Below are 17,941 nucleotides of genomic sequence, written 5' to 3'. Positions count from 1 at the left end.
CAGCTGCATTATCAAACATCCTGGTGCCGTTTCCAGTTTTCTGTCCCCAGCTACATTATCAAACATCCTGGTGCCGTTTCCAGTTTTCTGTCCCCAGCTGCATTATCAAACATCCTGGTGCCGTTTCCAGTTTTCTGTCCCCAGCTACATTATCAAACATCCTGGTGCCGTTTCCAGTTTTCTGTCCCCAGCTGCATTATCAAACATCCTGGTGCCGTTTTCAGTTTTCTGTCCCCAGCTACATTATCAAGCATCCTGGTGCCGTTTCCAGTTTCTGTGCCCAGCTGCATTATCAAGCATCCTGGTGCCGTTTCCAGTTTTCTGTGCCCAGCTGCATTATCAAACATCCTGGTGCCGTTTCCAGTTTTCTGTGCCCAGCTGCATTATCAAACATCCTGGTGCCGTTTCCAGTTTTCTGTGCCCAGCTGCATTATCAAACATCCTGGTGCCGTTTCCAGTTTTCTGTGCCCAGCTACATTATCAAACATCCTGGTGCCGTTTCCAGTTTTCTGTCCCCAGCTGCATTATCAAACATCCTGGTGCCGTTTCCAGTTTTCTGTCCCCAGCTACATTATCAAACATCCTAGTACCGTTTCCAGTTTTCTGTGCCCAGCTGCATTATCAAACATCCTGGTGCCGTTTCCAGTTTTCTGTCCCCAGCTGCATTATCAAACATCCTGGTGCCGTTTCCAGTTTTCTGTCCCCAGCTACATTATCAAACATCCTGGTGCCGTTTCCAGTTTTCTGTCCCCAGCTGCATTATCAAACATCCTGGTGCCGTTTCCAGTTTTCTGTCCCCAGCTACATTATCAAACATCCTGGTGCCGTTTTCAGTTTTCTGTCCCCAGCTACATTATCAAACATCCTGGTGCCGTTTCCAGTTTTCTGTCCCCAGCTGCATTATCAAACATCCTGGTGCCGTTTTCAGTTTTCTTTCCCCAGCTACATTATCAAACATCCTGGTGCCGTTTCCAGTTTTCTGTGCCCAGCTGCATTATCAAGCATCCTGGTGCCGTTTCCAGTTTTCTGTGCCCAGCTGCATTATCAAACATCCTGGTGCCGTTTCCAGTTTTCTGTGCCCAGCTGCATTATCAAACATCCTGGTGCCGTTTCCAGTTTTCTGTGCCCAGCTGCATTATCAAACATCCTGGTGCCGTTTCCAGTTTTCTGTGCCCAGCTACATTATCAAACATCCTGGTGCCGTTTCCAGTTTTCTGTGCCCAACTGCATTATCAAACATCCTGGTGCCGTTTCCAGTTTTCTGTGCCCAGCTGCATTATCAAACATCCTGGTGCCGTTTCCAGTTTTCTGTGCCCAGCTGCATTATCAAACATCCTGGTGCCGTTTCCAGTTTTCTGTGCCCAGCTACATTATCAAACATCCTGGTGCCGTTTCCAGTTTTCTGTGCCCAACTGCATTATCAAACATCCTGGTGCCGTTTCCAGTTTTCTGTGCCCAGCTGCATTATCAAACATCCTGGTGCCGTTTCCAGTTTTCTGTCCCCAGCTACATTATCAAACATCCTGGTGCCGTTTCCAGTTTGCTGTCCCCAGCTACATTATCAAACATCCTGGTGCCGTTTCCAGTTTTCTGTGTCCAACTGCATTATCAAACATCCTGGTGCCGTTTCCAGTTTTCTGTCCCCAGCTGCATTATCAAACATCCTGGTGCCGTTTCCAGTTTTCTGTCCCCAGCTACATTATCAAACATCCTGGTGCCGTTTCCAGTTTTCTGTGCCCAGCTGCATTATCAAACATCCTGGTGCCGTTTCCAGTTTTCTGTCCCCAGCTACATTATCAAACATCCTGGTGCCGTTTTCAGTTTTCTGTCCCCAGCTACATTATCAAACATCCTGGTGCCGTTTCCAGTTTTCTGTCCCCAGCTGCATTATCAAACATCCTGGTGCCGTTTTCAGTTTTCTTTCCCCAGCTACATTATCAAACATCCTGGTGCCGTTTCCAGTTTTCTGTGCCCAGCTGCATTATCAAGCATCCTGGTGCCGTTTCCAGTTTTCTGTGCCCAGCTGCATTATCAAACATCCTGGTGCCGTTTCCAGTTTTCTGTGCCCAGCTGCATTATCAAACATCCTGGTGCCGTTTCCAGTTTTCTGTGCCCAGCTGCATTATCAAACATCCTGGTGCCGTTTCCAGTTTTCTGTGCCCAGCTACATTATCAAACATCCTGGTGCCGTTTCCAGTTTTCTGTGCCCAACTGCATTATCAAACATCCTGGTGCCGTTTCCAGTTTTCTGTGCCCAGCTGCATTATCAAACATCCTGGTGCCGTTTCCAGTTTTCTGTCCCCAGCTACATTATCAAACATCCTGGTGCCGTTTCCAGTTTGCTGTCCCCAGCTACATTATCAAACATCCTGGTGCCGTTTCCAGTTTTCTGTGTCCAACTGCATTATCAAACATCCTGGTGCCGTTTCCAGTTTTCTGTGCCCAACTGCATTATCAAACATCCTGGTGCCGTTTCCAGTTTTCTGTGCCCAGCTGCATTATCAAACATCCTGGTGCCGTTTCCAGTTTTCTGTCCCAAGCTACATTATCAAACATCCTGGTGCCGTTTCCAGTTTTCTGTCCTCAGCTACATTATCAAACATCCTGGTGCCGTTTCCAGTTTTCTGTCCCCAGCTACATTATCAAACATCCTTGTGCCGTTTCCAGTTTTCTGTCCCCAGCTACATTATCAAACATCCTGGTGCCGTTTCCATTTTTCTGTCCCCAGCTACATTATCAAACATCCTGGTGCCGTTTCCAGTTTTCTGTCCCCAGCTACATTATCAAACATCCTGGTGCCGTTTCCAGTTTTCTGTCCCCAGCTACATTATCAAACATCCTGGTGCCGTTTCCAGTTTGCTGTCCCCAGCTACATTATCAAACATCCTGGTGCCGTTTCCAGTTTTCTGTCCCCAGCTACATTATCAAACATCCTGGTGCCGTTTCCAGTTTTCTGTCCCCAGCTACATTATCAAACATCCTGGTGCCGTTTCCAGTTTTCTGTCCCCAGCTACATTATCAAACATCCTGGTGCCGTTTCCAGTCCCCAGCTACATTATCAAACATCCTGGTGCCGTTTCCAGTTTTCTGTCCCCAGCTACATTATCAAACATCCTGGTGCCGTTTCCAGTCCCCAGCTACATTATCAAACATCCTGGTGCCGTTTCCAGTTTTCTGTCCCCAGCTACATTATCAAACATCCTGGTGCCGTTTCCAGTTTTCTGTCCCCAGCTACATTATCAAACATCCTGGTGCCGTTTCCAGTTTTCTGTGCCCAGCTGCATTATCAAGCATCCTGGTGCCGTTTCCAGTTTTCTGTGCCCAGCTGCATTATCAAACATCCTGGTGCCGTTTCCAGTTTTCTGTGCCCAGCTGCATTATCAAACATCCTGGTGCCGTTTCCAGTTTTCTGTGCCCAGCTGCATTATCAAACATCCTGGTGCCGTTTCCAGTTTTCTGTGCCCAGCTACATTATCAAACATCCTGGTGCCGTTTCCAGTTTTCTGTGCCCAACTGCATTATCAAACATCCTGGTGCCGTTTCCAGTTTTCTGTGCCCAGCTGCATTATCAAACATCCTGGTGCCGTTTCCAGTTTTCTGTCCCCAGCTACATTATCAAACATCCTGGTGCCGTTTCCAGTTTGCTGTCCCCAGCTACATTATCAAACATCCTGGTGCCGTTTCCAGTTTTCTGTGTCCAACTGCATTATCAAACATCCTGGTGCCGTTTCCAGTTTTCTGTGCCCAACTGCATTATCAAACATCCTGGTGCCGTTTCCAGTTTTCTGTGCCCAGCTGCATTATCAAACATCCTGGTGCCGTTTCCAGTTTTCTGTCCCAAGCTACATTATCAAACATCCTGGTGCCGTTTCCAGTTTTCTGTCCCCAGCTACATTATCAAACATCCTGGTGCCGTTTCCAGTTTTCTGTCCCCAGCTACATTATCAAACATCCTTGTGCCGTTTCCAGTTTTCTGTCCCCAGCTACATTATCAAACATCCTGGTGCCGTTTCCATTTTTCTGTCCCCAGCTACATTATCAAACATCCTGGTGCCGTTTCCAGTTTTCTGTCCCCAGCTACATTATCAAACATCCTGGTGCCGTTTCCAGTTTTCTGTCCCCAGCTACATTATCAAACATCCTGGTGCCGTTTCCAGTTTGCTGTCCCCAGCTACATTATCAAACATCCTGGTGCCGTTTCCAGTTTTCTGTCCCCAGCTACATTATCAAACATCCTGGTGCCGTTTCCAGTTTTCTGTCCCCAGCTACATTATCAAACATCCTGGTGCCGTTTCCAGTTTTCTGTCCCCAGCTACATTATCAAACATCCTGGTGCCGTTTCCAGTCCCCAGCTACATTATCAAACATCCTGGTGCCGTTTCCAGTTTTCTGTCCCCAGCTACATTATCAAACATCCTGGTGCCGTTTCCAGTCCCCAGCTACATTATCAAACATCCTGGTGCCGTTTCCAGTTTTCTGTCCCCAGCTACATTATCAAACATCCTGGTGCCGTTTCCAGTTTTCTGTCCCCAGCTACATTATCAAACATCCTGGTGCCGTTTCCAGTTTTCTGTCCCCAGCTACATTATCAAACATCCTGGTGCCGTTTCCAGTTTTCTGCTCATAGCACAGCGACAGCGATTACTTAAACAAAACAAAAAAAAAACAAAAAAAAACAAAAAAAAAAACAAAAAAAAAAACAAAAACAAAAACAAAAACAAAAAAACACAAAAAGACACAAGCTTTTCAGAAGATGATTTCATTTATGGTTCAAGCCTATACTTATACGGTAAATATTAATTTGTTAACCTCTTTGAAACAATTATGGTGTGATATATCGGTATATAACACTATAAATTATAGAACATATAATAAAGCCCAATGAATAACCACGGATAATAATTTGTGAACCGCATTGAAAAGCTATGGAGTAATATAGCGGTACACATAACACTCCAAAGTAACTTATTATTATCAATTGGACTTCGCGAATCGGTTTTGTGTTAAGCTTAGTGTTTAGCTTAATTCTACCTTAGAACATTCACTGTCATGACCAATTGATTGGTTGTTTGATTAGTAGTACAATGTTATCTTGTTCGTTTAGCTCCATGCTGAGCTTAATTTCTCAGTAAGTTCAAGTACTGAAAGTTGAATGTCATATGTTGAATGTGAGTCTCCTTCACACAGCTAATGAAATAAGGTATAAAATATATTACAATTTTTTTTTTTTTTTTTTTTTTATTTTTATTTCAAAATCTAACAATTCGTGTGTAAATTCCACACAATGGTTGAATCCGTTCGATTAGTTAGAAACTGGTTGACTGCCTAGCTGTCAAACTATTCCTGCTATGACTACGGTTTGGTTTTAAAGTTAGCGGTCTGTCGGCGTAGGAGAGTAGACCTGTCTGCTCTGACTAGGATAAGTTTGAGATTTTCTATTTGATATCCGTTTAGTTTCAGAAAAAATGAATGAAATATTGACATAGGGTATGGATTCTAACTTTTATCCATTATGATAAAACCATACACTAAATGGTAAACGGTAACACTCTAAGTATGGCCAACAGTCAATGAGGAGAATTTCCAATGTACAAAGGGAGATAAAGGAAAGATGAGTATTTTTGAATTTTGAATTAAGTAATTTGTGCTGATCTGACAGATCTGTCATTTCAAAAGCTATACCCATACACCAAATTCGAGAAAAATACATATTATCATATGTTTCGCATGTCTGAACTTGTCTGATATTGTAAGTATAGTAAGTTCTGAATCAAAATTCAAAATTCACCAAACTATCTGGATATTTTTTCAAAAAGTAACGAAAATAAAATTTACATTTCAAAGAAAGTGGTGGATATGAGGGGATCTAATTCATGTTATTTAACACAACAAGTAACAAGTGTTACTAGTCATATAAAACAAGAGTTGTCAGAAGACAGCATAGCTCTCGCCGAGTGGGCTGAAATTCATAGTTTTTTTAAGTTGGCTAAAGGTCCGGCAGGTCTGCAAATTTTATACCCATGACAATGTCTTGTCATAAAGATCACATATGTGAAATACCTAAACACATATGTGAAATACCTAAACACATATGTGAAATACCTAATCACATATGTGAAATACCTAAATACATATGTGAAATACCTAAACACATATGTGAAATACCTAAACACATATGTGAAATACCTAAACACATATGTGAAATACCTAAACACATATGTGAAATACCTAAACACATATGTGAAATACCTAAACACATATGTGAAATACTTAAACACATATGTGAAATACTTAAACACATATGTGAAATACCTAAACACATATGTGAAATATCTAAACATATATGTGAAATACCTAAACACATATGTGAAATACCTAAACACATATGTGAAATATCTAAACATATATGTGAAATACCTAAACACATATGTGAAATATCTAAACATATATGTGAAATACCTAATCACATATGTGAAATACCTAATCACATATGTGAAATACCTAAACACATATATGAAATACCTAAACACATATGTGAAATACCTAAACACATATGTGAAATACCTAAACACATACGTGAAATACCTAAACACATATATGAAATACCTAAACACATATGTGAAATACCTAAACACATATGTGAAATACCTAAACACATATGTGAAATACCTAAATACATATGTGAAATACCTAAACACATATGTGAAATACCAAAACACATATATGAAATACCTAAACACATATGTGAAATACCTAAACACATATATGAAATACCTAAACACATATGTGAAATACCTAAATACATATGTGAAATACCTAAACACATATGTGAAATACCAAAACACATATGTGAAATACCTAAACACATATGTGAAATACCTAAACACATATGTGAAATACCTAAACACATATGTGAAATACCTAAACACATATGTGAAATACCTAAACACATATGTGAAATACCTAAACACATATGTGAAATACCTAAACACATATGTGAAATACCTAAACACATATATGAAATACCTAAACACATATATGAAACACCTAAACATGTATATGGAATACCTAAACACATATGTGAAATATCTAAACACACGTGTGAAATACCTAAAAACATATATGAAATACATAAACACATATGTGAAATATCTAAACACATATGTGAAATACCTAAACGCATACGTGAAATACCTAAACACATATGTGAAATACCTAAACAGATATGTGAAATATTTAAACACATACATTGTATGTGAAATACCTAAACACATATATGAAATACCTAAACACATATATGAAATACCTAAACACATATGTGAAATACCTAAAAACATATATGAAATACATAAACACATATGTGAAATATCTAAACACATATGTGAAATACCTTAACGCATACGTGAAATACCTAACCACATATGTGAAATACCTAAATACATATGTGAAATACCTAAACACATATGTGAAATACCTAAACACATACGTGAAATACCTAAACATATATGTGAAACACCTAAACATATATGTGAAACACCTAAACATATATGTGAAATACCTAAACACATACGTGAAATACCTAAACACATACGTGAAATACCTAAACATATATGTGAAACACCTAAACATATATGTGAAATATCCCAGCTTTATCCTCTTTAGTATTGTATTACGTGATGTCCTCCTTTAAAAAGGTTTTACTTGGTACTTCTCGGACCTGTACCTCTACCACTTATAATATAGAAGTAGTGTAGTACTTCTCGGACCTGTACCTCTACCACTTATAATATAGAAGTAGTGTAGTACGCCACTTGGCTTGTTTCCTGGATGTGTTATAACAGAAGAGCGATACGTAAAAAGGCTTCTTCTATCTTTTATTTGTGATAATGAAATTTTTAATTTACTACAATAACATTACTTGAGGCAAGACTTGAATTAGATTTTTTTTAAATACATATACAATAGTTACCATGGACATTGATATTTTCCTTTTATCACTATCACTAATAGGTTTCTCGATACATATGTAGAACTAAAATCTGTTTCATTCTTACAATACTCACTTCCGTAAATAATCAGGTTTTACACAAAGTTATTGTTGCTTTGATTACTACTCTAATATGATTACATGTAACTTTTATCGTACACTATTAACATATAAGTTTGATTTACAATAAAAAGGATATATTAAAACAATAATGTGGCACAGTACAAGATTATGAACCCTTGGCCATTAGAGATGGTGAGACAACAACGATTTATTGTAAAATATGGCGTGTCATTTCTTTCGCTAAGTGTAGCAGCTTTCCTCCGGTGAAATAACACTAGAAAGTCAGCATATCTGCAGTTCCGGGCTATTAAAGAGAGACAAACACGAACATACCATAAACTCCCAAAACAAATTAATACACTCACCACACACATGTATCTCGCAAATGACATGGGCCGTCCATAAGGTTCATGTAAATTGCACATCCAGTGATATTTTACAAGCCTATAAATCACGATTCTGTTGCATTTAAACAGAAGTAACTTGACCAATTGTTAATATGTATCTGTGGGTGTGGATTTTGACATTAAATTTGTTACGCTACCTGTTCATTTCGGCAAAACATGCGTAAAATGCACGTTTCGGGAGAACACAGAAAGCTCGTGAGGATCAGACATACTATGTCGTTATGCGTACAAGTGTCGATAGCAGGTAGCGCGAGCGTTTGTTAGACCAGATTTTATTTTATATTAGCATTAACATCGATTCTTTTTTTTACCTTGAAATGCAAATGGCGGCCGTGAATAATATAAGATAATTATGGTATATAGGGAGATGCTATGTACAGTGTGCGCGTGAGGTCAGGTTATCTAATTTAATCAATTTGTATTCAGAAAAAGTGTCTCTAATACAAGCTGATAAAATAGCTTAGTAATGATTTTTCTTAAACATTGAAATTAAACAATTTTTTGTATTACAAAATGTAAATGCTAGCCTCATTCAAATGTCCATTCACAAATATACCAAATGTGGTTAAAGGCATTAAAAATCACGATTGGCTGATATTATTATGGAATCTACCCAAATACTTTCGGAGAGGGGAAAAAAATTAACTTTAAACATTTAATTTACATTACCGTCTCCAGGTCTCACTTGTGTTTCCCTCCCTATTTTAAACATCGTGTTTTACACTTTGTACATTTAAAAATCTGTAAGCATTCCGTTCTGAATTTTCGTGCAAATAGGACACAAATAAACAGGCTACTTATGCCCGACAACCATGTGAGAGAATTCAGTACCGCAGCAAGGAAATCTGCGACTCCATTTTGTAGCTTGGTTCCAGACAATCCAGTAGAAGATATAGAAAAGAAAATCAAAATGGCCGTGTTTGGTAGTTCAGCTAAGAGAAGGCTACATACAGTTACAAGGGAGATGTACACTACTCTCACGAGATTTTCAGATGAAGAGGATCTATTGTCCGTGTCCTTCAGTAGTCTTTTCCGTGCCTGAATGTATCGTGTATTTCTACCAATCGAGAAAGTTTCAAATATCAGCAAGAATACGCAGGGTGCACATTGAAGAATCACAGTCCTCAGCATGAAGCCGTAGGCATTGACATAATGCATCCACGAGCTCTTCCCTCCAGGTATGAGAACTAACATTGTAGTGATGAATTTACTATGAACAACCTTTGATTGCACTTCTACTGATTCCATATTACAAATTGTTATTAACAATGGAATATTTGCGGCCAAAACAATACATGTTATAAGTATTACATAGACACGGGCGTACTTAACTTTGAGATAAAGACCAACCTTTAAAGGATATGAGATAATAAAGTATTTCTGAAAAGCTAATCCTAACGTAATCAGGATCGAAATGCTATGGAACATTGATGGTAAAATTTCTATAGATAAAAATATTAAGACACAAATGTTGTAAGGCATGAAATCACTATTGTTCTGAAAAACGATAAAATACAGAATGGTTGGCAATTGAGGGATCGCTGTCAGAGCATCAAATGCGGATTTCATACGTAACATAAAAGTATTAAAGTTTGTCGACATGTTTGCAGCAAGGACAAAAAATATAAAGCCGTTGAGGACGATGGTGGCTGTTCCGATAGTTGGTAAGACGTAGTTGTAGTAGTGTTCACTCCACTTCGTATTCAAATACCTCGATATAATATTGAAAACATATTTCTTTTTGAAGTGATACTCATCACAAAGACCAGGCAAATGATTTCCCTCGCATAACAACTCAAAAAATTTCCATTCGTAATAAGTATGCCCGGGTTCTCAGGTCGAAAGTTTTCCACCGTATGGAAGCATTCCCAGAACTCTTCACTCAAAAAGTCGGTAAAAGAGTTACAAAATCCAAACGCTGTCCCGTGCTGCGAGGCACAGTTTAGATAATCAGCTGTCTGATTCAGCGATATTATATCACAGAATTTGACTGCTGCTGTTATGGAGTTTAAAACCATTTCGATTACTACTAATGTTATTGGACTTACAAGTAAAAACATGTCCATTACCGTGGCGAAGCAGTGATCAAATTGGGCTTGGCCTGGGTTCTCTTTACTCCATTCTGTACATAACAAATATGTGGCATTTACCACACTCTGTTCGTTAGATCCTTCCATGTTGGGTTTTCAAGTTGTGAATGTCTTCGCAGTTATTTGCGTTAATCGGTGTGATAAAGAAACTTAAACTTAAAGTGTGTCCTCTTTAAGTATACTTACAAATTTGTCGTACACTGTTCTCGTGTTATCCACTATTTGTTCTTCCGAATTAACCAAGGAAAGCATGTCCCTTTGATTCATTTTATACAGTTAGCCACGCCCTCGTCCCCTTTACATAGTTAGCCATGCACGCCCCTGTCTCACTTTATATAGTTAACCACGCACCTGGCTCACTTTACATAGTTAACCACGCCCCTGTCTCATTTTAAATAGTTAACCACGCCCCTATCTCACTTTTAATAGTTAACCACGCCCCGGTCTCACTTTAAATATTTAACCACCACCCCCCCCCCCCCCCCCCATCTCACTTTACATAGCTAACTACGCTCCTGTCTCACTTTACATAGTTTAGCCATACACGCCCCTGTCTCACTTCATATACTTAACCACGCCCCTATCCACTTTACATAGTTAACCACGCCCCTATCTCATTTTAAATAATTAGTCATGCGCCCGTCTCACGTTATGCAGCGCTTATGTCACGCTTATTTTTCGGATTTCTCCCAAATCCATGATGACCATCATTTCGAAAAATACATTTCAAACGTCTTCAGATCATTAAGCTATAGCCCTTGCCCGCGATGGACCTGTATTAGCCGTGATATTGTCCTGGTCAATATTGTAACTTCCCAGGTTGATTCGAAATTCTGTTCTATTCTTTTAAAAACTTATCACGAACAATCCTGAGATTATCCTTATCATGTTGAATAGCTGTGTGATCCAGTTTAATTCATTCTGGCACTACTTTATCGAACTCTAAAATTGTTATATTGCGTGGATATTGTACGACACTTCGGAAACTAACCACAAGGAAAAATATGAGTCGATCATGTAAGCGGATAAAATAAGAGATGGAAAATCGCACGTTTTATCATCCTGGTGCTAATGTCGTAACATTTGATATTGACAATTACATCAACAGCTACTGAGCCACACTTCAGGGTCATGACTGTAAGCTGATATGATACATGAAGAAGGCGAACAACTATTGCACACGTACGTAATAGGGGACAGGGCGAGGCAAAACGTGTAAACGGGGTAATGTTACGGTTGTCCATATAATATCTGTCAAAACAAAATATGTAACTGAAATAAGTTCATATGATATAATGTCTACAACGCATTGATATTGTTTTGTTACTTACAATATGATTCAGATACTTAATATCTAAGTCGGCCAGTTTCGTAGCTAAAGGATGAAAAGCTACTTGCTTACTAGTTATAATGTGTACCTCGGTAGCAGAAATTGTGTGGGGAAAGTGATGGATTAAAAAGAATGTGTTGGATTTCCACCAAAGAGTCGCGAAATCTTAATTTTGTCATCTTGCCCTTTCAAACTCTAAAAATGATAATATGTATTTCCAATAGTTCACGTACTTATCAATCTGAAATCTTTTGTTGAATTTTGCTAGTTTTTCTTTGGGTTTCCATTCCCGTTTGAGACGTGATTTTTCAATTTTGTCGTCAACCTTTATCTTATCAATTTTTGCATTTCCCTTACTGGGGTTGGATGCGAGTATCATTATTTATTTTTATGTTCAAATATATATGCAAATCAAATTCGTAGAAAGTATATACCTAGTTAATATACATGTTACCCATCTATTCATAAAATGAAAGGATTATTATCATTATGCAATATTAGAGTATTATCAAATCTATCTATGTTCATCCAATTACTAGAAAGACATCTAAAAAAATAATATGTGAATTTCAAACATGAAATTGTGAAATACAAGTGTATATATAATGTATATTGTAAAAATATTGAAATGATATGTGTTAAAACATAAATGTTATAATAAGTACTATTATATGGTTATACCATCCTGTATTGATCGAACGTTTTATGCAGTGTATACTACAAACTTTGTCTCAGTGTATGTGTTTCACTATTCTGTACAGAATATTATACATTGCATTATGATGTTGTAATTTTTGTTGACCTCTTGTCGCACATAATAGTGTGCCTGAGTGCTAATAAAGATCTCTCTCCCCCCCCCCCCCCCCCCCCCCCCTAGTTACCTTTCTCTTTATCTTGACTCCCATGCCTCGGGCTTTTCCTTCATCTCTCGTGGTAGACGATCGTACCATTATGCCTTTTCTGCACCTCGTTTCTGGGAGGTACATACATATAAAGTCGAAATAAATATTGGGGCATAACTTAGACATATTAGATTAGACCATGCATTATGAATACTTGGTTATAGCGTAAATTAACATATACCTATATGTACACTTCCGCACACAAGTGGAATGAAATTAGTATGTATGTCAACTTATAAAATTAGTATGTAAGTCAACTTATAAAATTAGTATGTAAGTTAACTAATAAAATTAGTATGTAAGTCAACTAATAAAATTAGTACGTAAGTCAACTTATAAAATTAGTATGTAAACTAACTAATAAAATTAGTTTGTAAGTCAACTAATAAAATTAGTATGTAAGTCAACTAATAAAATTAGTTTGTAAGTCAACTACTCAAATTAGTATGTAAATTAACTGATAAAATTGGAATGAAAATCTATAAACATATTAGTACATGCATGTTAATTAACTAGTGAAATTAGTACGTAAATTAACTAATAAAATTAATATGCAAGTCAACAAATAAAATTAGTATGTAAATTGATTAGTAAAATTAGTATGTAAGTTAACTTATAAAATTAGTATGTAAGTCAACTTATAAAATTAGTATGTAAGTTAACTTATAAAATTAGTATGTAAGTTAACTTATAAAATTAGTATGTAAGTTAACTTATAAAGTATGTATACTATCTTAACCCATACTACTGTGGGTTTTTTCGATTATACGCCAATCCCTGATGTTAACAACCACAAACATCTAAGTGTAGTTATGAATAGAAGTGGTACCAGAGACATATATAGACTCTGGTGGTACATGGAATTCCCACATTGACGACATTTTAAACAAAACTACTAAATATATATAGCGTCTTTAAGAAAATTGAAATACATCTTAAAAAGGAAAAACTTAGAAAAATATACCTTGTTTTTATAAAACCACTTTTCGAGTATGCCTCCGAAGTATGGAATAACTGTAACGCCACTTTAACAAATAAACTTGAGAATATGCAGTATGAACAGGTCGAATAATTACCGGTTTTACCTGTTTTACTAAGAAAGAATATATCTATAAGGAACTCAATTGGCAGTCATTAGCAGACAGATGAAGAAATAGAAAATTGTGTATGTTTTATAATATTCGTAACGATAACTCTCCTTATTTAAAGTCCCTACTCCCACCCACAGTGTCTAATCATACTAATTATAATCTTAGAAACAGAGATGATTTCCAAAACCCACTATATAGACTACAAGTCACAAAATCGTCTTTAATACCAAGTACATCAAATTCCTGGAAAACCCTATCAACAGAAGCAAAATCATCACAATCCATCAGACATTTTAAAACCTTTCTAACACGCCAAGATACATTTCCAATTCAAATTCTTTAATTTCTCGAATACGAGCGAAGAAAAGTCAACATAATACATTGTCAATTACGTAATCGTTGTAGTTCTATAAAATGTTGATCGTCATAAAGCCCATCTTTCGCCAAACTCCGCCTGCGAATACGGTCATCACTGTGAAAACTCTTCCCATTTCCTATTACACTGTAAAAATTATGATCAAACCAGAAGTATAATGCTTAAATCCCTTAAATGGTACAACAAATTACAGTGGAACATCTTCTTTGGGGGACGCAAATCTCGATACTAACCATAATTTTCATATTTGCAGGTCTGTACAAATGTATATATCAGGTTCTAAAAGATTTAACATTAATATGATTTTGTCCAATCAAATACCCATGTTGCTAATTAATAAGTAATTATATTCTCTTTCTTTCTCATCCTGCCACTCTCCTCCTAGCCAATCTAAACCCTGCCTTCCAACACCAACTGTGTATTGTACCAGTAAAATGTATCATTTATCGATTATTTATTTCTTGAAATATATCAGTATCATGTATTGAGTGTACCTGGTTTCACTGGTCTTGCCGGCGAAGGTAGCCAAGGATATGTATTCGAAGTGAGGCCAAAGAAGGATTACACGTGGACTTGGAGAACGATATTGAGCACAAGATGTAATGAACATTAGAAAGCAGAAGGATTTGTGTGTTAGAAAAGCAGTCTACTTACGTCGACAAGAACAGATAGGCCACATACATGTTCTTCTTCCTACAAAACTCCACATTCTGTTTGTATTGGTGTTCCTGATCTATTCTTCTCCTTTATATCTTTATCCCCATCTTCGTTAAAATACAATATTAGTTTAAATAATCTTTTGCGCATATACACCATTGTAACGGAAAGGACGTAGGTAAGTTTATAACTTTTGTCCAATCCATTTCATTTGCTTTTATCTGCAATAAAATTGATTTAAACTAAACATTTTATCTTCTACTTCTCCTGATAATATATATATATTGAAATACTTGAACAGTTTCTTTACAATAACCAAGATGGCCGTGGTATTTGGCCAGGCTGTAGCTTGCTGGGATGAAGGGCTTCAGTTTGTCCAAATCAGTGACCTTGACCTACTTTCACAGGTGTCAAATGATTAAAAACCCTTAAACAACTTCTTTTCAATAAGTGCGCGCCATTATATGGGAATAGTGGCATGCTGGGATGAAGGGTAACACAGTTTGCTCAAATAAATGACTTTCACCTATTTTCAAGGTTATATGGATAAAATGTACTAAAATCTTTAATGACTTCTCAACAAGAGGCCTATTCGGCCTGTATCACACACCGGCTTGTAGAACAACTTTTTTAAGCTGGTCTAAGTCATTTATGCAGATACTTAGCCAATTATCATTTCATTCAAATATCTGAGTATATATAGCCTATGTTTATTCATGTAAGAACATTTTGTATTCTTTCATTCCAGCATACTATTTGGCCCAATATCAGGTCTCAGAGTCTCTTGGCAATCGAGAAATCATTGTTGAACGATTTCAACACATGTGACCCCTTTGACCTTGAATGTAGGTAATTCTTAAAAAACAACAACAACAACAAAACAAGTTGGTAGCCCTTCATCGCACTGTCCCAAAATGTTTTAGGTCCCTGGGCCTCTTGGTTATTAAAGGAAATTGTTTAAAGATTTTAGCTGTGCCCTTGAATGTAGGTCATGGGCATTCATTTGAATAACTTGATATAGCCCTTGACCCCAACATTCTACAGACCTAACACAGGTGTCCGAGTCTCGTGGTTATTTAGAAGTGTTTTAATAAGTTAAGCTTATTTGACCCCAATGCACTTAAATGTTGGTCAAGGTCATTCATTTCAACAAACTTGGTAGATTTTCATTTCAGCATACTACAGATGTACTACAATATACATATATATATATCATGAACATTTTAATGTGTAGTCTGTAACGTTGTTACGCAGCTTATGAAATGAGGCAGTAGAATCTACCGGTGTCATTATGCAGTGCACATGTCATCACGGATATGATTTAAACATATTTATTGCAGTGATAGTAAACACAATATAAATATATGTAATTGATATGATAGCAGAACAGAGAAAATACTGAAAAGAAAATGAACAAAAAATTCAAAAGTATGTTAAATAAAGGAGAGATAATGTCAACACGGCGACAGAATGTGTACACGTTGGTCTATTGTTCGTGAAAAACAATCATGATTGGAAATATTTACTTTCTTTTTTATTATTATTTTTTAAAGATTTTATGAATAGTGTTGACATTGCATAATACTAGTGTTTTAATTATAACTCAGACTATCCTAATACGTCGATATTTTGAAGTATTTATAATTAGTATTAATGTAAGATATTTCAAACCGCTGTATATATTCTTGGTAGAATAGGCTTTTCAAAAGTATGTTCATGTAGGTAATATCATTAATCAATAATATTACCATGTTTAATAAATGTGTTATTTCATAATTTTTGAACATAAAAAAGCCGACATATCGTAATGCATTAAAATTTGACTAGCGCTATAAAGTATGGTACGACGCCATGGTCAACTTCTATATCTCGAGCGTATATACCTAAACTTAATCTATGAGAATTCAACATAATAAAAAACATTTTATTGTAATACGTGCTTTGCAATGCTATCTGATGATGAAATTCTTGAATAAATGGTCACAATAAAATTTAGGAGGCGCGCCCCTCTGGATCCGCCTGTATGATAGTGACAGGGCGCCAAAAAGTTTTATATTGTCCATAATGTATTTTATGCATTTGAATGTATTATTTGCATTTGTAATGTACTAGAGCACACTGGGGTATTATCGACCATTTAAGGGTAAATTCACTGCATCCGAGAGTTGCACTGTCACATACTGCTCAAACATCGATGATCCGATAGCCTCATTGAAGAGCCATATTTACTGACCAACTGGATGCACAGACGTTTTATGACCTTGAGATAACCTTCAGTGTTATTCAACAATATATGGTGGGTGTGGGTATTATCGACCACTTCCGGGTATTATCGACCGTAAGAATACATTTCAAAGAATTGATAGTATCATTTTATTATCGACAACATTTTCATTCAAGTAACGCACTCCTCGGTCATATAAGAATCTTTAAAATCATAATTGTAACTACATAAATGTATAGGGGATAGGGTGCCGCAAACAAACTATGGAAACGAAATACTAAATGTAAGTGGTTTCAAGCTACATGTATATATGGGCCTTACAAATAGAAGTCGCATCGGAACCTGTATGCCTGAATATCTGCATCCCGATTCAGGTTTATGAGAGTTACATCGTTGCTAAACGGAATGTGCCACCATAAACTACAGAACTGATATTTATCATCAATCTGATACGTAACCAGGTGCTAATTATTTTCTATTGTTTTGTTGTTATGCTAGACTATACTATTATAATTCGTATATAAATTGTGAAGTTTATGTATATGTTACAGTCGGATTAAAGCTTGTATCTGATTCATTAGGGGCTGTTCTGGTAAATATAAATACAAGTATATCTAAAGAAGATATAATCATTACCAATTTGATTTTGAATATATATATGGGTTATTTTAGTTATATTCCACTGAATTCTAATTGATCAATTACAACAGAAAAATGAAATACGTGCCGGTGAGTGTATTCGATCACGTATTCAATTGCAAAACAAGTTTGCGGGACTATCAATATACTTTGTTTTTTTTAACCATTACACTAC

This window comes from Pecten maximus, chromosome 14, assembly GCF_902652985.1.
Source record: "Pecten maximus chromosome 14, xPecMax1.1, whole genome shotgun sequence".
Lineage (NCBI taxonomy): Eukaryota > Metazoa > Mollusca > Bivalvia > Pectinida > Pectinidae > Pecten > Pecten maximus.
The sequence above is the reverse complement of the archived record's forward strand: the minus strand, read 5'-3'. Positions refer to the sequence as shown.